The sequence below is a fragment of the Borostomias antarcticus genome, assembly GCF_949987555.1.
Source record: "Borostomias antarcticus genome assembly, chromosome: 6".
In the NCBI taxonomy this organism is placed as follows: Eukaryota; Metazoa; Chordata; class Actinopteri; order Stomiiformes; family Stomiidae; genus Borostomias; species Borostomias antarcticus.
Window position 1 is genome coordinate 29818955 of NC_140239.1, and position 22500 is coordinate 29841454.

Consider the following 22500-nt stretch of genomic DNA (forward strand, 5'->3'; position numbering starts at 1 on the left):
GATTATTCTTTTTCCAAGACAGATATAGATAGGTATGTGAAGAGGCAATTCCTGGATAATACCTTGTAGGCGACCTCTAATGGCACATCCAGTCCTCGCAATACAACTCGCAATGAACGTAGGCCTAGGTAGACTACGACTGACAGTGTCAGTGTTTTTTTCTACCTGAAAAAAGTGTTGGATTTGGGGACCAAAATACACCAGAATACCATTGAGACGCAATCTGCCACCGAATGTTGGGGACTTTCCTTGACAACTGATTGAGCGGGTGCTCAAGTCAATGAGATGTTTAAAAATAGAAGGTCCCCTGGTGTTTTCAGAGCCTTTACCAGTGGTGAAACCGCCACTCATTATATCAAATAATTCTTACCTTGCATCTAGTATTGACCATGCTCTGAATATGATTGTTTTTCTCTATTTCCAGTGGACAAGTATTGTTGGTGGGATTGATATTCTTGTCCTATGTGCACTTCGTGTACACTTGTTAGTTTAGCTCATCTCCATCCTACAGTAAATTAAGTACAGTAAGTGCAATGAAGAAGTCAGAGAGACTATAACCGTAGGTTCCCTTGCCTCAGCTCAGAAACCCTGTAGAGTTGATTTGACATGAGGACATAGTCCCTCAAGGCAATCTTGGAGGGCTTGCCCGAGGGTGACAGTGCGGAAAATCCAAGTTTGGCCTTTGACCTCAGAGTCTCCAATGGGAGAGGCCGGCCTCTGCCCCCACCTCATCCCTTCCTCTGTCCTTGTCTCCAGCCAGTTGACCCCGGGGTGACCCCTGGACACTGTCCATGTCAATCAAGAGGACAGGCGGAAGGAGGGCGGAGCTTTCAGACAGCCTCGCCTTTTGTTTTGTGCTAACACCCCAACGTGGCCTTGTGGTTAGAGTGTCCGCCCTGAGATTGGGAGGTTGGAGGTTCAATGAGTCATATCAAAGACTATAAAAAATGATACCCAATTCCTCCCTGCTTGGCACTCAGCATCAAGGGTTGGATTGGGGGGTGAGTCCCTGTGACATACTAGCGTCATGTCCAGGGGGTGTACCTGTACATCAAGCTGCCTCACGCTAAGGAATCAGGAGATAGGCTTCTGCCCTATAGGCCACTAGGCCCGAGAACCACAGTTCTCATTGCTTGCTTACTTACTTAACACCCCAAAGGTCCAACTTTATACAAATATCTCACGTTCAAGTAAGTTGATAACTTGAGATGAAAGCTACTTTCATTGCGTACATCAATGTATTTACTATCCTTGAAAACATTTATTTCCTTGAAAGCCTCATTTTGTCCTCCATTCTTTTCATGAAGCCTCCTCTAATCAGTCCAAAAGACAGTGGCATGCAGATCTGATCACATATCCTGGACAGAGTTACAGTAATTCACTCTACAGTTTGGTTGTTTTACTTTGGCAGTTGTTGTAAATCTTGGCACAGATGCTAAAGCACCAAATCAGAATCTGAATTTGTTTTATTGTCATTGTAGTTTTTCAACATATTACAAAATCGTTTTCAGACACAGTTCATAACATGGAGACAGTGCAAAGAGCAAGTACACAAAATACTAGAGCAAATGTGAATGAAACATCCTTTCCACCAGCATTTCTCCACCTGCCACGGAGCCAGACACCATAGGCGACTCTGGCACTGTCACATGGTGTAACACTGCCATCTACAGCTTGATTAGGAACATTCAACCAAATAACACCAATAAATGACTGATATCACTTTTGTCACAATTTAGAAAAACAAAAAGGAAAAACAAAAAAGGAAAAACTGATCACGAATGCATAATAATTGCTCAATATGAAATTAGCAGTAATCTGAAATTCAGTTCATGTCTTTAGAATAGGACAGAGCGATGTAAACTAGGACTACTATAGGATGTCATATATGTGCTTTTGAATATGGATACTCTCCTAAATGAGTCCCTTTGCAATTTGGTGAAAATTCAGGAAATGCAGACTTACTGTATTACCTGCCCAAGTACTGTAGCTAAATGGAGAGATTTCCATACTTCCACACTCACTACTGGTTTATTATGTACTGCTACAAAACATCCAATAGAGGGCGCTGTTACTCTTTAAAACATCACATCAAGCTGAATAACCAAATTGTAAACAGAGCCAACTGACAGTCAATACTTTTTCTTTTTTTTACCAGTGAATGAGAAAAATTCTCATTTAATATCCACTTCATTTACCAGATGATTGGATTTGCTATGTAGCTTTAGTTGTTAAGAGTCAAGAACATGAGTCTAAAAGTCTGCTACATGTTGAGTGGCCCTTGAGTATCAGACACTCAACTGCAACAATTTTGATATGCAAATAGGATGCTAATGGGTTTTGTGAGGTTGAATAATATATTATAGGAACATACAAAAAGTTGAAGGAGAATATTTTCCATTGCGCTCAACCGCCCCTTAGATTTGGTGCGTATAACCCAAAGGATTTGTTGATAGACAAAAAGAAAAGTAGCAGAAAAGTGTTTTCTGCAGTGAGCCTGTAGTACAGGTATACTGTAGTATAGAACATTATTGATGGAGAGATGCTCTCCAAGGACAATTGGCTTATTAAATCAACATTTATATATGAATTGAGTATAACATGCTAGTCATGTATGAGACATCATACTTTTGTATTAGACAAGTTGGCCTACATGCCAAACAAGAGTGGAATAACAAAAATACATCTTTATTAGTTCATTTTTAAGCCATTTCATGAAAGACTAACCCCACATCAGGGAGGGCGTCTTGTTACATTTCAATTCATTATTTAAGAAAAATATTTTAAGAAAAAAAAGTTTATGCACACTTAGGTCACATGCTCACATGCACAAGTTTCAGAATTGTCATGCCGAGCTTTCAGTCAAACGACCTTCATCCGGGCAACACGATTAAAATCTGAAACTTGCATGTGACTGTAATAAGTGTTCAGAAGCTTTTTGTTTGTTTGGCTTTCTAGCACTGTAGTATTTCTGTGGTCGTGAGTGTGGTGATACAAGCAAAGATTTATTTAAAAATCTAAAATTGATAAATATCAAACAAATGGATAAACTTATCTATAACCCCCCGCATAGAAACAACTCGATATATATACAACTTTATATTTTCCAATAGCAGAAAAATATCAACTTATCTCAAAACAAAACCGTTTTTTGTTGAATAACTCAACTGGTATGTGACAGATGGAATGTTTAGATAGACTGGTGACTGGTGTCTTAAAATGTCTTCAGTTAAAAATCAGCACCACGTGATGTTCAAGGGAGGAAATACCTCCGCGAGGCGTCTGGCTCCTCTCAAACCACCACGAGCCCATACATCCATGCACGAGCCACGCAGCTCGAGGGCTGAGAAACATTTTGAGCGCAGTGGCCAAGCTCGGTATTGCAGGTCATATGAGGCATTTGGGGGCAAAACACTTTTTCCCCCATAGAACTACATGGGGAAAGAAACATCTGTAGAAAGCAACCGACATTTTTCTGGCTATCACTCAAAGTAAAAATCTACCCTTTTTATGATCAAGTTTTAAATCATTGAGTCCTTTTTTTTTGCCACCAAGAGCCAGAGTTTACAGCTGTTACTTTTTCCATGTACTGTATGTCTATGGCAGCGGTGCACTGGTCTATTGGAAAGAGGGATAGGCTAGGTCCTCTCTATCAGCAAAAGGCACAGTTCATCCCCCACACTGGAGTGAACGCCATGTTCTCAATGTCATGTGGAGCAAATAAACACCTCACCAGGGACAGCACTGGAACTAGCCAACAGCTCATCTGGCGGACATTTTATGAGCTCTTATGTCTAGCAGAAACAAAATTAACAAAGACGATATAAATCACCACATAAAACTGCTCCGCTCACAATCCACCCCTTATTTAATAGTCAATATCCCATGTACTCCTACACTTGGAACTCTTAACGGTCTCATAAATGACTTTCAGAATAGCAAATGGAAGGAAAATGGGATTTTTTGGGGGGAAGAATTGAAGAAGCATTTTCCCGTAGAACATAAACCTTATCTCGCTACAGGAGTTTAAAATAACTCCCTCATTCATGTGAACCTAACTTGACCTGTATCACAGGAAACAGTGGCTGCATGGCCTTACTCCACATTGGTTTCCGTGTGACAGAATTTAAATTATTTTAATGTCCATTCATTTAGTGAGGACTTGTAGAGGAGATTTGTAGGATTTGAGAATGGAGCTTTTTAGCAAGCTGAAAGTGTCTGAAAGACCTGCAAGCAAGTCCAACGCTCACATCATGAACTATGAGAGGTCCCTCGGAGAGCGCATACCTCCGCCCATGACGCATGTCGCAGCATGTCCAGCTCAAGTCAGGTTTTCATTGATAAGCAATTGGTGCTTAGAAGTTCCTATGGGGATTATTGAAGTTCAACTATCACTGCCTCTGCAGGAAAAACCCACACCAGGACCAGCCGGAGCATGCATGGGTAAATACTTTGCATGACCAAATTAAACGTGATGCGTGTGTCGCCAGTATTGAATAGCAGTGGAGTGGGTTTTTCTAGATTTCGACTGCTCTGAAACTACTCTGCAGCTAGCGCAATATCCCAGATAGCAAGCGGATCTGGGCCATATACAGGCCAGATCTGGCCCTTGTGGCTTAGTTCCGGCCCATATATGGCCCAGAATCATTACACATCCGCTTGCTATCTGGCCACTGCTACTCCAACTATGTGACATGTATATGCACCATTACTACATGTAAATGTATGAGAGATATTGTTTCATATCAAATCAATCAATTTAATGTTCATACCAGTACATTTTATTTTCATCCACCTGAGTTTGTCTGTTGCCGCGCTCTTGAGCCAAAGTCCCCCCAGAAAATGGAAGTGAATGGGTGGCCGTGTTTGGGTGGCTCTCTGGCGCCCCCTCAGGCTGCAGCCGGTGGGGTGGGCAGTTTGGTGCACTGCGGGCTCTCCCCTGACACACCCCAGTCCAAACCCCATGTCTCTAGCACCCACAGACAGGAAGCTGGCTTCACTCAAAGTTTAGTTTTAATTTGTGGATCCCCCCCGAGCTTCGGATCTGCTCCAAATGTTAATGAGTAGATCAACACAGACACAGAGGGGTCTGCCCTTTCAAAGAGGGTTGATTTATTGGAACACAGAGAACATTCACATAAAAGTGTCGTCAACGCCAAAAACCTACCCACAATCAAACGTTACGACCTTGGTCGGTGAAGAGACTGAAAAAACAAGAAATGTAATTTTGAATTTGAAAAGCGAATGATGAATGCAGGTTGGAGATGTGTGGAGTAGCTGGTATGTTATTATGCGGGTGGTTTTAATTGCTTTTAGCAGACCTAAGGAGAGAGCGACTCCCACATCACAGCATGTACCGTACCCGGAGAGAATGTGAGGAACGGCATGCTCCAACAATAAATAACCTTCTCAGCCCCAAACAGGCGCTCTCTCTCTCTCTCTCTCTCTCTCTCTCTCTCTCTCTCTCTCACACACACACACACACACACACACACACACACACACACACACACACAGCCCCGTCCTCTATTCCTTCCAACCATATTCACTTTCCTTTCTCTCTTTCTCTCTCTCTCTCTCTCTCTCTCTCTCTCTCTCTCTCTCTCTCTCTCTCTCTCTCTCACACACACACACACACACACACACACACACAGCTCGGTCCTCTATTCCTTCCAACCATATCCACTTTCCTTTCTCTCCCTCTCTCTCTCTCTCTCTCTCTCCCTCTCTCTCTCACACACACACACTTCCTCAACAAGCATCCTTCTCGTCCCCAATTTTTATCAGAGTCTGTGCAAATATCAATGGCAGTCCCTCCAAATTCTGGGAAATTATTAAATCCAAACCCTCGCTCTCGCAACAACTCAAAACAGATTCAGGCCTTATACTTGACCCTCGCTCTCGCAACAACTCAAAACAGATTCAGGCCTTATACTTGACAACATTAGAGGGAACACATTTAATCAACACTTCAATTAAATCAGGCTACTTATTTGAAAACACTGACACCCCTGCCATTACATCAAAATTGACCATTAAACCAAAACATTCTCCCTCTGATCGGGGCAGAATTCTACCCTAGTCTCTGCTCCAAAGACAAAGTCTCCAAATTATGAATGAATATTGACACCATAAAAAGCAATGGGGAAAAACCGTGACCCGTGCCTACTAAAACTTGCTGCCCCTCTTATTGTAAACCCACTAGTGAATATTTTTAACCTATCACTTAGTAGAAGTCATTGTTGCTAATCTCTGGAAATGTGTGCACATCCTCCCATTTCTAAAAGGAAGAGATTCCTCAGATGTCAATAACTATCGTCCTATCTCCACACGACCCTGCTTAGCCAAGATCCTGAAACAGCTAGTCAACAACCAATTAACACACCTTTCTAACTAGAAATTCAGTTCTGAATCCTCATCAGTCCGGATTCAGACCAAGACATGGCACCTCATCAGCCGCCACACTCGTAGTAAACAATATGATCTCAGCTATTGATAATAAACAGAAATGTGCAGCTCTGTTCATTGACCTCCCTAAAGCTTTTGATACAGTTGATCGTTCTATCCTACTATAGAGACGGGCCAAAATAGGCTTAGATGCAAATGCATGCAACTGGTTTCCGGTTTTCCTATTAAATAGAACATAAGCTGTATTAGAAGATGAGTTTAAATCTCCCTTTCTGACCCTAAAGAAAGGAGTCCCTCAAGGATATATTCTTGGTCCCTTACTTTTTACCATTTACATAAACAATATTGCTTCTAATCTTTCCAAATTTACTTTTCAACTCTATGCTGATGACATGCTACTTTATACAACAACACCCACAACCAGTGAAGCCCTCCTGCTACTTCATTCAGCTTTCATTTCCATTCAGCACTTGTTAGCAAAGCTGAAACTTGTTCTAAATGCCAATAAAACTAATTTCATGATCTTCTCCATCAAGAGCCCTGATCCATCACTGGTGCCTCTCACCACTCTACAGAACACGGAAATAGATTAATTATGATTCATTATAATTAATTGTTATTGCACATTGCATTTGCTTTGCTGATTTGTGTCTGTGTAAACTTGTCATCATTGTAAACGAGGGAAACCTCAGTGCTTCATGAGTATAAATAAAGGTTTGAAATGAAATGAATGTGTGCAGGAATATTCATATTTAGGCATCTTGCTTGACTATAATCTATCCTTCTGCCACCATTTCACTTATTTAAGAAACATAATTAAACCTAAATTTGGATTTCTATTTAGAAACAAATCATGTTTCTCCCAGGAGAGTAGGAAAATGATTATATTCAGACAAACATCCAGCCAGTTCTTGATTATGGTGACACCCTGTACATCCACACCTCAGCGTCTATCCTAAAGTCCCTTGGCCCTCTCTATCACAGCCTTGAGATTCATCACGGGTGAAGGGTTAAGAACTCATCATTGCATACTTTACCAAACGCTGGAGTGGGCCTCCCTTGAGCTCAGGAGAATACAACATGGAGTCTTATTTACATATTGAGTCCTCATTGCCAAATCACCTCTGTACCTATCCAGCCTCCACTCATTTCCTGTTTCTAACTATCACACTAGCTCACAAGTACCACTAGCAATAAACGCCCCCACAGCTAGAACCAATTGTGGAGACATTGCTTTTCAGATTGCTGGCCCTAAACTCTGGAACCCCTTTCAGAAACAAAACAAGCCCCCATCACGTATCCCCCTGCAAACACTTTATGTGTGTGTGTGTGTGTGTGTGCGTGCATGCAAGTGTGTTTGTGCGTGTGTGCATATGTGCGCGTGTGTGCGCGTGCATGCATGTGTGCGGATGTGCGTTTGTGTGCATGTGCGTGCGTGCGTGCAAATCCCTTGATCCCTCACTTGTGTTAATCCGATCAAAGTGCCAACCCCAGTCCGGTTTGGGAGCCCCCCCCCCCCCCCCTCGCCCCGAACGTGCCAGGTCAACACAGTAACAAAAACAACTTCCCACTCTCACTTCTACAAAGCTGCCCGCAAGTGACACTTATTGCCTTCTCTCGTGCCCCCAGAGGTCAGCGAGACCCGCTGACCCCGGCCTGATCATGCCACACTGGGGTCGAGCAGTTTTGATTCCTTGTTCCTGGCTCTACTCTCTGCCATGCCGGGGTATGGGGGCGGGGGGGTGGAGCGGGGGCGGGGGGGGGGGTACATCAGTGCGGATGGCACCACTGAGAAGGGTTGTGAATTCCCAGATGGGGGCATAAACTCTCGTGTTCCTCTTACAGATGGATCCATCTCTCCAGGGGCATCAGGGACTTCTCCTTTCTCTCTGCCAGCTGTTTCCGCCCTGAGGACACTGTTTTCATATCATATAAGTTTTATCTATTCAAGTTTATTCGAGTTTGTATACACACCCACAAGTCTAACAGCGACAAACACATGAATGGAGGATTGCTGTGAAGCCGTGGAAGGGCCACTAACTCAGGGTTAACTGAGGTACAGTATCCCACACATATACCATGCATATAGACTCAGGTGTGCACGTGCACCATTATCTCATGGTATTATATTGCTATAAATGAGATATTTGAGCTTATATTACCTCACAAAAACTCATCAAATATGAGACTGCAGGAGAAGAGAGGCAAATTTAAAAGTTTTTTCCAAGTCTTATTAGTTTTCTATTCTTAGACCTTGTTCCTGGTCCATCTGTGCCCACATGCAATGCAGCCCATTACCAAGTAACCAGAACATAGCTTTAGAAGTGCTCTCAGAGCGCTGGCAGGCATTGCTAGCGGCAAGCAATTACGAAGACTGGGCACTGAGAGACGAGGGGCGAGGAAGCTGTGATTCATGAAATGTAATTTTCGTTGATACGAAAAAGCTGTACTATCGCTCTCTCTCAACATAGGCGACCGAGAGGATAGTGAATGTCTCCTTACTCATGAATCTGTGCACATGCATGCCCATGTGCACGCACACCGGTGGAAATTGTTCTCTGCATTGTTCACTTGTCAGAGGCACCCGGGGTTTAAGTGTTCAGGGACCGAACTGAAGAGAATCTGTTCGTGTTTTGCAGACATTTGGTTCTTGGGAGGAAAGCCTTGCGAACATGCAGAGAGGATATAAACTCTGCAGAGAAAGGGCCAGAGAGCTTCCTGTTGTGAGGCGACTAGGTACGGCACCAGTGCACCACCCTGCTGCTCGTGAGCGATTTGAGGTTCAGTGTCTTGCTCATGCTCGAGAGCTGGGATCGAACCGGGGACCTTCCCGGCCGCTCTACCTCCCGAGCTACATGCTGGCCCATGCCGTGCCGGGCACATTGTGTGTGTGTGTGTGTGTGTGTGTGTGTGTGAAGGTGTGGTGAGAGTTGCCATCTAGTATATATAGCAGCACACACACACATACACACACACACACACACACTCAATCACTAATTTCAGACGCTGCAACAACCATTGTATTGTTTACTTTCATCCTGCATTTAGCACTAATTCTCTTTTTTTAGCTTCAGTGTCCTGAGCCATTTCCGGTTTGGCCTCCCTACAAAGGCCATACTGCCAAGCATCCGCTGGGCAAGTCAGTCAACTTAAAGGAACACGCCAGCTTTGGGGGAGATTATTTGTCATCTCCTCCAGAGTCACACAAGAGGATACATACCCATCTCTTCTCTGGGCGGGCAGTAGTCAGCGTTGAGTCCTTCGCCATTAGCCTAGCTTAGCCGCAATTAGCCTACTGGACGTGGCTTGACACTGGTTAGCCTAGCTCCCTCAAAAGTGACGAAATACACTATTTTTTATTTATTTTTTTACTCCAAAACTTTATTTACGTGTTGTGACTTGTTGATTTACCACATGTAGAAATCATTTTAAATTAGACTGTCATTTTCGAAGCAGAAACATACTTTTCTTCTTGCCGTATACCAACAGGATGGACAAGCTGATCAGGAAAAGGTAAAACAAATCGTTATTCTTAACCAAAATTATGAAAATGGCTTCATTATATGAAACACATTGATTCTAATACGGACAATTTTTGACCCACTTATGGAAGAATAGGTTCCATTCACTCATGCGCACTACGGGAGGGAGGGGAACGGTCCTGTAGAGGAACTCCTGCCACAAGAGTGGGAGTGGGAAGAGCGTTACTGGGGGCTTGTCCTTGCCCAAACCGACCTCCCACCAGCGCCACGGGAGCCCCTACAGGTCATCAGGCGCACTGCAAGAGACAGTCGCCTAGACTGCAGCAGCCTGAGGCGCACATGCAGGAAGCAGGACATCTGATGCTCGGCTACATGCAGGAACTGCAAAGGATCAGGGTGCAAATTCATGTCAGGTGGCGGTTTTATTTGTTTTATACTGTATGTCTTATTGTAACCAGGGCACCATCTAAAACGAGACTTTGGTCTCAGTGGGCATCACCTAATAAGAAGAATAAGAATAAGATGATGATGAAGATGAAATGAGCCAGATAACTTACACTGATGATAACCAGCAATGTTTAAAGTTTACAAGTTATAATGGCTTAGTGATTGTTGTGTATGCATTGCTCATGCTTCATTGTATTGTATGGTGTACAGGCTACTTGTCAGTTTTGTATTAATATACTTTCTTTTTTTTTTTTTAAGCATCCCGTGTTGCCCTTGGCAATGGCATATTTCAAATGAGCAGGAAAGTTTTTGCTCTTTGATTCTGGCTGATTTGAGAGTCAAGCAGGTGTGTTTAAGCCTCAGGCTAAACAAAGTGGTGTTAAATCAAACTGAGGATCGGACCGCAGGCTGTTACAAACGAGGAGGCATCCAAGATACAAAAATAGGTTGTTTTTTAAGCATAGTGAAAAAGTGCAAAGTGACAAAGTGAAAAGAACATTTTGGTGGTTCAGACCATCATCAGTACTGGTACCAGCTGCATACGGTTGGATCTAAATGGGCAATCAGCCACTGGCAGTAGCCAATAGGAGAGAGGCTGATACAAAAACAATCAGGACAATTAGCCCATTGTGTAACAATGTAGCCATTAGAAAAAGCATGCAGATAAAAATACATATGTACATATACAAACACAGAACCCAAAATAAATCCCATAATTTACAATGATCAGAAGGGATATACAGTATGTGTATACAGTGCATCAACAGGATGTGAAATACAGGTTACATATAGTAGATGACAAAATGGGAGTTTACACTCAATTGCGGAGAATCCTACTGCTCCTGCAGGGATGGTATAGTTATACTGTAGGCTAAAGCCCTGAGGGGAGGGAGAGAGAGAGAGGGAGAGAGAGAGAGAGAGAGGGGGGGGGGGGGGGGGGAGAGAGAGAGAGAGAGGGAGAGAGAGAGAGAGAGAGAGAGAGAAGCATTAGAGAGAGTTCTTCATTGAGCTCATTGAGCCCATCTGGATGTAGTGTCTTCATATAGAAAATCCATTTTACATTGAGATTGAAGGAGTCTGATCAACATCAGCCCTACTGTGTTCAGAGACCTGCTGTATCAGAATGAGTCTGATTATTATTATTATTATTTTAAGACTTTCTATGTTATAGAGGAGACTTTTAGGAGTAATAAATCTTTGTCAGATGTTCTATTGCAGTTAGTGTGCAGCTCAGCTCTGGGCAGTCCAGGGTGACTCTAGTCTTTGCATAGACCATGAACTCTTCTCCCTTCATTTCTCCTCCAGATCCAGATCCACACTGACCCTAGAACAGCTCATCTATTATATATCCATTATTAATCAGGATCAGCTTGTTATTGCTTGAGTAATGTGCAGTGCTTTAATCTCTAGCCAGCATGGGGCGCCCCGGTAGCTCACTGGGTAAGGCGTGCCCCATATGAAGGCTAGTCCTTTGCGCGGCGGACCCGGGTTCGATGCTCGGGTCCTGTGCCACATGTCCTCCCCTCTCTCTCTCCCACGTTTCCTGTTTCTCTCAACTGTCCTATAACATTAAAGCTGAAAAGCCCTAAAAAAATATCTTAAAAAAAATAAATAATAATAATCTCTAGCCAGCTTGATAAGCGCAATGCTCTCCTATCTGGTCCACCTAAGAAAGCTATAATCAATGTTTTAATCACTGTTATATTCAGTATTGTTTATATGTATTGTCTGTTTTTATTTCATTTATACTGTAAAGCACTTTGGTGTAACTTCGGTTGATTTTAAATGTGCTATATAAATAAAGTTGACCTTGACCTTGACTGAGGGCCAATTTAGGTTAGGTCACTTTTTTTTTCATGGGTTAAGGCGCGTACCATGTGAAGGCTGGTCCTTATCACAGCGGCCTGGGTCCGAATCCAGCCCGGGCCCAGAGCTGCATGTCCTCCCCTCTATCTCTCTCTCTCTCTCTCTCTCTCTCTTACCTCTCTCTCTCTCTCATCTCTCTCTCCCTATCTCTCTCTCCTCTCTCTCTTCTCCCCTCTCCCCCCCCCCTATCTCTCTCGCTCTCCCTCTCTCTCTCCTCCCCCCCCTCTCTCTCTCTCTCTTTCTCTCTCTCTCCCTCTCTCTCTCTCTCTCTCCCTCTCTCTCCCTCTCTCTCTCTCCCTCTCTCTCTCTCTCTCTCTCTCCCTCTCCCTCTCTCTCTCTCTCTCCCTCTCTCTATCTCTCTCTCTCTCTCCCTCTCTCTCTCTCCCTCTCTCTCTCTCTCTATCTCTCTTCTCATTAAAAAAGACAGGGAGCTGAGGAGGAAGGGGCCAAGCTAGGCTAGCAGTTTTATTTAGCCTTTATTTATCCAGGAAAGAGAGAGAGAGAGGGAGAGAGAGGAGGGAGAGAGAGGGAGAGAGAGAGAGAGAGAGAGAGAAGGAGAGAGAGAGTTTATAACCTCCTGAAGAGTTTCCAGGCTTTGTGGTGCACAGAGGGACTCTGATTTAAGACATTGGTGGGGAAAAAGTGAGTGTGGAAATTGGAGCTAAAAAAAAAAAAAAGCCTGCTGTCTTCCTCAATCAATCAATCATCAATCAAAGCTTTATTTATATAGCGCATTTCATACCCAGAGGCAACACAATGCGCTTTACAGAGAACAAGGGAGGTGGGCAGACATCCACCCCTACATATTCCAGAGGGAAGCAAAAAAAACAGTAATCACCCGAGGGCCAGATAAGTGAGCTGTAAAAATTCTTCCCTGACCCCTCTCAACGAGGCGATCGAGCAAGCTCCTGGAGTATGTTTGTCTACCGGCTAAGAACATTTATAGAGCAATAAATAACATTAAATTACATTTTCAGAGTAAGAGAGGCTAATAACATCATAGGAGAGACATGACAAAACATTGGTGTATGTCTGTGTGTGCATAAATGTGCCTGGGCCCAGATAGAGGCAGGGGTTTGGGTAGGGTGGGGGGTAGGAAAAGGATACGGACCCGGGTTAGGGTGAGGGGAAGGGGATCTGAGCCCAGGACTGGTGTATGTCAGTGTGTGTGTGAGTGTGCCTGGGTCCAGGTAGAGGCAGGGGTCAGGGGTAGGGTTGGGGTAGGAAGAGGATACGGACCCGGGGTAGGGTGAGGGGAAGGGGGTACTGGACCCAGGCCTAAGGCCGGAAGTGGACTGTTGTATGTCTGTGTGTGTGTGTGTGTGTGTTAACTAATTTGCTACGACATCTGCAGCAGATACAGGGGCATCCATCGGACTCAGGGTGGTCCATTGGCGACAGCGGGGCATCCACTGGACCTGGTTAGAAGATAGGAGGGAGAGAGAGAGGCACTAGGGAGAGGGGAGGCAGAACAGGGTTAGTAGCACACGGAGCCATATATAGAGCAATACATTACGTCAAACTACATTTTCAGAGCAAGAAAGGCTAAGAGCATCATGGGAGAGGTGTGGCAAACACTAATGTGTGTGTGTGTGTGTGTGCGTGCCTGGGCCCCGATAGAGGCAGGGGTTGGGGTAGGGTGGGGGGTAGGAAAAGGATACGGACCCGGGTTAGGGTGAGGGGAAGGGGATCTGAGCCCAGGACTGGTGTATGTCAGTGTGTGTGTGAGTGTGCCTGGGTCCAGGTAGAGGCAGGGGTCAGGGGTAGGGTTGGGGTAGGAAGAGGATACGGACCCGGGTTAGGGTGAGGGGTAGGGGTACTGGGCCCAGGCCTAAAGCCGGAAGTGGACTGTTGTATGTCTGTGTGTACGTGTGTGTGTGTTAACTAATTTGTTACGACATCTGCAGCAGACACAGGGGTATCTATCGGTCTCAGGGTGGTCTGCTGGTGACAGTGGGGCATCCACTGGACCTGGTTAGAAGATAGGAGGGAGAGAGAGAGGCACTAGGGAGAGGGGAGGCAGAGCAGGGTTAGTAGCACACAGAGCCATATATAGAGCAGTACATTACATCAAACTACATTTTTAGAGCAAGAAAGGATAAGAGCATCATGGGAGAGGTGTGGCAAACCCTGATGTGTGTCTGTGTGTGTGTGCGTGCCTGGGCCCAGATAGAGGCAGGGGTCAGGGGTAGGGTGGGGGGTAGGAAGAGGATACGGACCCGGGTTAGGGTGAGGGGGAGGGGATCTGAGCCCAGGACTGGTGTATGTCTGTATGTGTGTGAGCGTGAGTGTAGGTGTGCCTGGGTCCAGTTAGAGGTAGGGGTCAGGGGTAGGGTTGGGGGTGGGAAAAGGATACGGACCCGGGGTAGGGTGAGGGGAAAGGGAACTGGGCCCAGGTCCAGGCCTAAGCTGGGTGTGGACTGGTGTGTGTCTGTGTGTACGTGTGTGTTAACTAGGTACTACAACATCCACAACTGACACGGGGGTAACTATTGTCTGCGGGCGACAGTGGGGCATCTACTGGACCAATGTATATAGAGGATTCACAGGTAGGTTTGAGGCTGCCTTTCTGTGTCTCAAGTTCCTAGCTAGTGATTGTAGGCTAGGTCGAAAAGGTATGTCTTGAGGTCTCGCTTGAAGACCTCCGTTGTTTCGGCCCTTCTTAGGCACTCCGGTAGGGTGTTCCAGAGGTTGGGGGCATAGAAACTAAAAGCTGCCTCTCCGTGTTTCTTGGTCCTGGCTTTTGGAACTGTTAAGAGTTCAGTACCTGAGGATCTGAGTGGTCTGTTGGGCATGTACTTAACAAGCATGTTTGAAATATATTCTGGTGAGTGATTGTGGAGAGATTTATAGACTAGTAGTAGTATTTTAAAGTCTATTCTAGAGTTGACTGGTAACCAGTGTAGTGATTTTAAGGCTGGTGTGATGTGTGCCCTTCGTCTAGTCTTAGTGAGGACTCGTGCTGCAGCATTCTGTATCATTTGTAGCTTAGAGATTGCTTTCTTTGGTAGGCCTGATAGTAGAGCATTGCAGTAGTCCAGCCTGCTTGTGATGAAAGCATGCATTAATCTTTCGGTGTCAGCCTGAGAGAGAAAGGGTTGCACCTTGGCAATGTTCCTTAGGTGGTAGAAAGATGTCTTTGTAATATTCTTTATGTGGTTTTCAAAATTAAGATCTGAGTCAAGTATGACACCTAGGTTTTTAGCCTGGCAATTGGTGTCAATTTTCAGAGTTTTTAAGTGCGCAGCTAGTTTCTCTCTTTCAGCTTTTTCTCCAATGATCAGTACTTCTGTTTTGCCCTGGTTTAGTTGGAGGAAATTATGTGACATCCATAAATTTATATCTGTAGTACACTTGACAAGGCAGTCAACCAAGCTGTAGTTACTGGGTGTTACAGAAATATAGAGTTGGGTATCATCTGCGTAGCTATGGTAGCTAATGTCCTCCTACCTGGGACTGCTGTGTGTGTGTGTGTGTGTGTGTGTGTGTGTGTGTGTGTTTGCTCCATTAGATTTGCAGCATGTTTCATAGATTGAACACAGCCCTCTCCACCATTTTATAGGCATTGTTGTCAAAAGTCTCAAGGCTAGTCCCATCCCTGCTACCCACCCACCCTCCACCAATACCCCCCTCACACACACACACACACACACACACACACACTATGGTTTCAACATAGCACCTGCTCTCCCGCACTCTGTAGTGACTAAATCTACACACACACACACACACACACACGCACACACACACACACACACACACACACAAACATCACACACACACACACACACACACTATGGTTTCAACATAGCACCTGCACTCCCGCACTCTGTAGTGTTTACACACACACACACACACACACACACACACACACACACACACACACACACACACACACACACACACACTATGGTTTCAACATAGCACCTGCTACCCCACACTGTGTACCCTGTGTAGTGTGGGCAACTTATAAATCTATCAGTATGGCAAACGTGCTCTGTGACGCCCCCCTCAGGTCGGGGGAAGCGTTCCCCTCCCTGAGCCCCTCCACCCCCCCACCACCCGGGGAAGACTGTGTGTCTCTAGCCCATCAGGGGCTGAGTTGTGGGGTTCGTGGCGTGGATACTGGCGTGGTGGCGAGACTCCGCCCCCTCGGCTCAGAGCCGGTCGGGGTCAGGGCAGTGACCTCTGACCTATACCCCCATAAATATTTTTTACATTAATTGTTATGGCTGTATTGCTTTAAAACCCCAATAATGTCACGGGTCTACCATAGTACGTGAAGGGCAAAATATGAACATCACACAAGGGTTAAATATCATACAGTTGTACAATTTGCGTTAGTGTTTTCTCTGATAATACAGTAGCCTACTGGTCAAGTGGACTATGTGCATTGTTTTGGGACGGACCTTTCATGAAACAGTTGCTCCAGCCTCCGAGCGAGGAGAGAGCGAGAGCGGGTGTGGCTACTGACGTCGTCAAGTGTCTAGAAGAGATTTTCCACTCAGCTACGGCTGCTGTTCTGAAAACACGGGGAACACGGAAAGTGGTCCATATGGGCTCCGTCCAATAAGACAACCTTCAAACTCTTACCCATTTCGCATCTTACGGTATGCCCGCTGGGACATACGCAGCATCGGAAGAAGGGACCTTCATATTGCAATAGTAGATCAATTATTTTTCTACAGATGGAACTCTGCAGTTTATCTACAGTCGATTTTGCCATCTGACAGATACGGTAAGTCGCATCCTTCAAAGAATGAATTAGGCCAAGTGAACAACTTTTTCATGCATGTTATAGCTTTTATAGTTTTTTGTTTGTTTGTTTACCCGATACAAGCCCAAAATGTAGTTTAAGTCAAATATTAGTCCTACGAGCACAGCCTTTTATCAGTTTTCAACAGTGTGCGGGATCAAATTCCATGTGCACATGCTGCTTATTGATTGATGGCTTAGAAATCTGCGTTGACTGTACAATAGCCTAGATAGACTCTTATCAATAGATATAATCAAGTATAATCAAGGCCTAACATACTGTAATGCATTCGCTGACTTTTGTAAAATATCAGTGATCCACGTATGATGGGTTCAGGGCTAAACCACTTGTTGCAGCTGGTATAGGAAAATAAATCAGTCCTACTCCGAATAGCCATTATCCCACACCATATTACACATTTTACAAGTTGTTTTCAAAACAGGTGTAAATGTATTAGAGACATCTGCCACTAGTGCAAGAAGCCTTCCACAATTAAAGGTTAAAAAATATATATTTCTCTTGAATTACCAAGACCTTCCACATCATGACGTAGTTGTGCTGGGCTAAAAGACAAGTCAAATCAAGAACTTGGGCTGGATACTCAGTGAAAATACTCTCTGAATTTCACATTTAAAACTTTAATGCAACTGGTAAAGTGTCCTCACATTGCCCTAATGTGCAAGATTCTAGCAACAAGTACAAACGTGCATGAAAAGCGTATGCATTTCTTAATAAATAAGGAGTTTCACATTTCAGCTGTTGAAAAATGTCTTGGATAAGCTCATCTTGAGAATCTTTTGGAACGTCACTGAGAATTAAATCAAGACTATTGTTGTTGATTCAGTCCTAGTTGGGAATGTTCCTTGCTCTGAGAAGGATGATGTTGAGTTGAAAGGGGGCTCCCTTCTTGTAAACACACCCAAGGTCAGATCATTAGTTTTATGTCTGAATCAGATACGAGCAAATATTTGTTTTACAGTCCTGCTTTAAATTTTCACTCTTCTGTAAAATACACAGTCAAGTGGGAGCAAAATAAACAACAGTGCAGAAAAAGCAGATGGTTGCAGCTTTTCTGCATGTGTTTACATAGTCATACTGTACCTGCTAGTCTACTTAATTTCCTCCATAACTCTCACGCTTTGCATTCCCTCTCAAAGGATCTGTCTGTAGGCCTACCTGTACTTCTTATGGCAAATAAATACTATTTTCTATTCCATTCTAGTGTTAAAACCTGATATATCCCCACCAAAATTGTATGATTTCTCCCAATCGAAATTTGACTTCTTGTCCCCAGGCCTATTGTTACTGTACATTTCCCTTCCTTAAAATATGATTCTACCCACCCCCCCGGTCCCACCTCCATACTGGTCCTCCCTCTCCGGGGGTGGAAGGGCCTGTTTCCGCCCGGAGCGCTGGAGATGAGAGAACAGCGTGGCCTTGGGCTTTTGTTCGAGAGGCCTGCGGGATCCTCTGGCTAGCAGCCGGGAGCTTCTCTGGGGCTCATTTGGCTTGGTGGATGTTTGACAGACCTGTGTGTGTGTGTGTGTGTGTGTGTGTGTGTGTGTGTGTGTGTGTGTGTGTGTGTGTGTGTGTGTGTGTGTGAGTGTGTGTGTGTGTGTGTGTGTGTGTGTGTGTGCGTGTGTGTGTGATTGAGCTGTAGATTATAGTTCTGTGGTCTAGTTTTGGTAATGTGTGCTGTTCAGAGAGAGTAATAGAGACCCAAATCCGTCTGTACCTGTACTTCTTATGCAAAATAAATGTTCTTTTCTATTCTATTCTAGTGTTAAAACCTGATATATCCCCACCAAAATTGTATAATTTCTCCCTATCGAAATTTCAGTTCTTTCCCCAGGCCTATTGTTACATTAACCCTCCTTAAAATGTGATTCTACCCCCCCCCCCCCCCCACCCCCGCCCCGCCCTTTTGACCCCCAGACACAAATCAACCCCTAAACCAAACATCCTACAGTATGCTTACACTCACACTCTGACCAGTTGTGACACCATATTGCTGTCATCGGTCCAGTCCACCCAAGCCTCCACATGTTCTGAGGTGATACGGCCTTCAGACAAAAAGCATTATGGAACCAGAAGCCGTGGGATGTCACGGATATCGTCATGGCTACCGGGAGTCCCCCCCGCCCGCCCCCGCTAGCCGTGACGATATCCGTGACATCCCACGGCTTCTCGTTCCATAATGCTTTTATACAACGGTTGCCACATTTATCCGTCAATATTTCAAAAAGAAAGACAATACGAACTTTAAATAAATGTATTTTTAATGGAACTATTTGTTAATCATTTGCGGATACTTCCGCTGAAAAGTGAACGTTGCCAGGCAACCACAATGCTACAGCACATCTTTGTAAACATTGATCTGGACGTTGCCACGGCTACTAATACGAGGTGGATTGATATTAAAAGATGTGCGAACATTACATTTTAGCGTAGGGATATCGTGGTTATCACCACGGCTGGAATGCAAACTGACCAATAGAGAGAATGGACCGGATCTATACCGTTGTATAAGAAAAGAGGACCTTATCCGTGGTGGTGAATGAGTAGGTGGGAGGTTCTTTCTCACGCTACCCAGCTGTTCTCTAGACAGATTTCCAGGAGGCAGCTTTCAAGGCAAGGTCAACGCCTCCCAAGAAACATGAAAGACTCCCACATCATTTAGCCTTAGTCTTGGAAAATAATTAAGAATGCTGAACGTTCTAGGAATTCTATCTTTCATCTAAAAATATTCAAGGTCAGGTCTGAATTGCGAGGAATAGTTACAGTACAAAGGGTCTGGTATGGAAATGCACATGGAATCATTCAGATTTAATCAGATTTCATTTGGAATATGCACTTAATCGAACTGGGAACTGTTCTAAATGTTGTTTGCTAACCTTTTAACTCCTAATTACTCAACACAAGTGCCCTGTTATGTATAGATGTTCATGTTTAGTATATGGCGGGTCTCAATGTCCAAGAAAGATGCTAGACAAGACATTAACTGTTGTGTTCACTCAGCTCAGCTGCCAGTACCTTGATGGTCACTTGTTGATAATGTGTGAGTGAGAAGTTCCCAGTTTTCCCTCTTGGCTGGGAGCTTGCTTGCCTGACTGGACAGCAGCAGTGATTAACATGGTCCAACCGAAGACACGCTCACTTTGATGTTTCAACATGTTGTGCCATGTTGCGGTACCTCAGATAATGTCTGTAATTTGAACCATCGCCATATTGACCAAAAGATGAGTCAGGGGACCTGGCTAGTGAGAGGGCGGGGTGGCGGAGAGAGAGTGAGGTCAGTGTTTAAGGGGTGACACAATTCAGCACTGATGATATTTAAAACTTAATTCTGAAACATGAAGTATTAATTATGAAACATTAACAAATTCACTCATACACAGGGGCTGATTTAACCTGACACGCCAGACCCAGATAGCAAGCGGATGTGTTTCTGGGCCATATATGGGCCGGAACTAAGCCACAAGGGCCAGATCTGGCCTGTATATGGCCCAGATCCGCTTGCTGGTTTGAGAGAAACAGGATGTGATCTGGCAAGATCAAGATGGTCTCTGTCTCACGAGGCGAGGGCTGATTGGCTATCAAGTGATTGTGACATGTTTGTATTGCGTTGTATTGTACATATTTGATATATGATGATTATTGATGGTATTGAAGAATCAATGGCCGAAGAGGAAAGTAGTTACCGTAACTGAATTGTAGATGAGAATCAACCTTTATTTAGCACAACAACATACAGATATCCCTTCATTGAATGTTGTCAAGAGTCACAAGCAAGCTGTACTGTTGCGGTGTGTGTGGCTTATACAGATAATACTGTATGTCTGTTATGTTGTTGTTGTTGTTGTTTTGTTTTCACATTCAAAATAATAATAATAATAAGATAATAATAAGATAATAATCAAAATATTCATTATCGTTCCACTGCTCTGTCTCACTCTCTGGAGAACTTTTCTCCGTCCATTCATTCATTCATTCATTCATTCATTCATTCATTCATTCATTCATCCATCCATCTATCCATCCATCCATCCATCCATCCATCCATCCATCCATCCATCCATCCATCCATCCATCCATCCGTCCATCCATGGATGAATGAATGTAGAAAGCTTTCCCCTAGAGTGAGACAGAGCAGTTATAGATAATGAGTCATTTTAATTAGACCTTGCAGACTCATTGCTTGTTTTTGTTTTGGTTGGTTGGTTGTTTTGTTTGCTTGTTTGTTTTGTTTTAGTTGCCACAGATTTTAATTCAGTCGTTGGAAGCAGGTTCATCTGAGAGCTTGCTATTGAAAATAAAATAATGTGAGCTACTCTATTTTATATTGCTTTTCTTTTTTAAAAAGCTTTATTATCCCGACAGTCCTGTGATGAACTCAAGTAACATCACTGACACAGTAGGATCTTGTCCTGTCTGTCAACACAGAGCAACGGGAGCAGAGGTGAAAGGTCGCGCTGGCTGCAGGGAAAGTGTTCCATGGCTCTGGTTGGGTCTCAGTAATCATTAACAGCCTGGGCACATCCTGCTGTATCATCACTGTTATCGTTGTAGTAGGATGAGGGTTGTAGAGACCGATTGTAGCATAGAATTAGAACTGATTTGGGACCTGTAGGTGTGTTTTACTATCCAGCCGATGGTGGTGTTAAAGGGAATCATACTGACCTGTTAGTAGGGACATGCAGGCTATATGGGCTACAGTATGTCCTTATGTCCTTAAGGGACTGAAGTGGGGCCAACATTCAGTCAACCGGCTGCTTTATATGCTGTTCTTGCCGTGATAAAGTACTAGTATTTTCCAGCAGCATATCCTAGCACCACCTCTTTCAGAAACTCTGTCCCGAGTAACGACCATTTCAACAGTGATTGGCAGTATTCCTGGGGAGTTGTCTGGCCCCCAACTGGGATTGAGGTCATGGCTTAGATGACAACCTCTGGAATCTTCTACAGTACGAACAACAAAAAAGTCACAGATATATCGTTGATTTCTGTGACGTTGTTTACCTAGACCGTATAGTTGAGAGACTTAGAGAGACATGAGGCTAAGTTCGTACAAAGTCGTGCAAAAACGCCAAATGTGGCCCAGATGTGGCCCAGATGTAGCCAAGCAAGAGCTGGCGACTCTTGAGGTTGCCATGACAGCCAAATCCAATTTGGCTGTAACATTTGAACCAGATGAGCTACAAACGTGATGCTTATCTCCAACAGACCTCACACACACAGGTGGAGGAGGAAGATGACCTCACACACACAGGTGGAGGAGGAAGATGACCTCACACACACAGGTGGAGGAGGAAGATGACCTCACACACACACAGGTGGAGGAGGAAGATGACCTCACACACACAGGTGTAGGAGGAAGATGACCTCACACACACACAGGTGGAGGAGGAAGATGACCTCACACACACACAGGTGGAGGAGGAAGATGACCTCACACACACAGGTGGAGGAGGAAGATGACCTGGCTCCTCTCCATCTCTTCTGTGAAGACATGTCAGGGGAACGGGGAATTTTGGGGGATAA

At 44.4% G+C, this 22500-nt stretch overlaps 2 protein-coding genes across 2 annotated transcripts in view; one reads left to right on the forward strand and one right to left on the reverse strand.

The window, feature by feature from the left end:
- Window positions 1-22500, reverse strand: part of LOC311310618 (nesprin-2-like) — a gene marked incomplete at its 5' end in the record, with an annotated part of 259823 nt that overhangs the window by 107417 nt on the left and 129906 nt on the right.
- Window positions 16675-22500, forward strand: part of esr2a (estrogen receptor 2a) — a 22220-nt gene continuing 16394 nt past the window's right edge. Inside the window, exon 1 of the mRNA XM_084439714.1 lies at window positions 16675-16941. The gene's annotated coding sequence lies outside the window, so the exon portion shown is untranslated. The remainder of the gene's footprint in view (window positions 16942-22500) is intronic.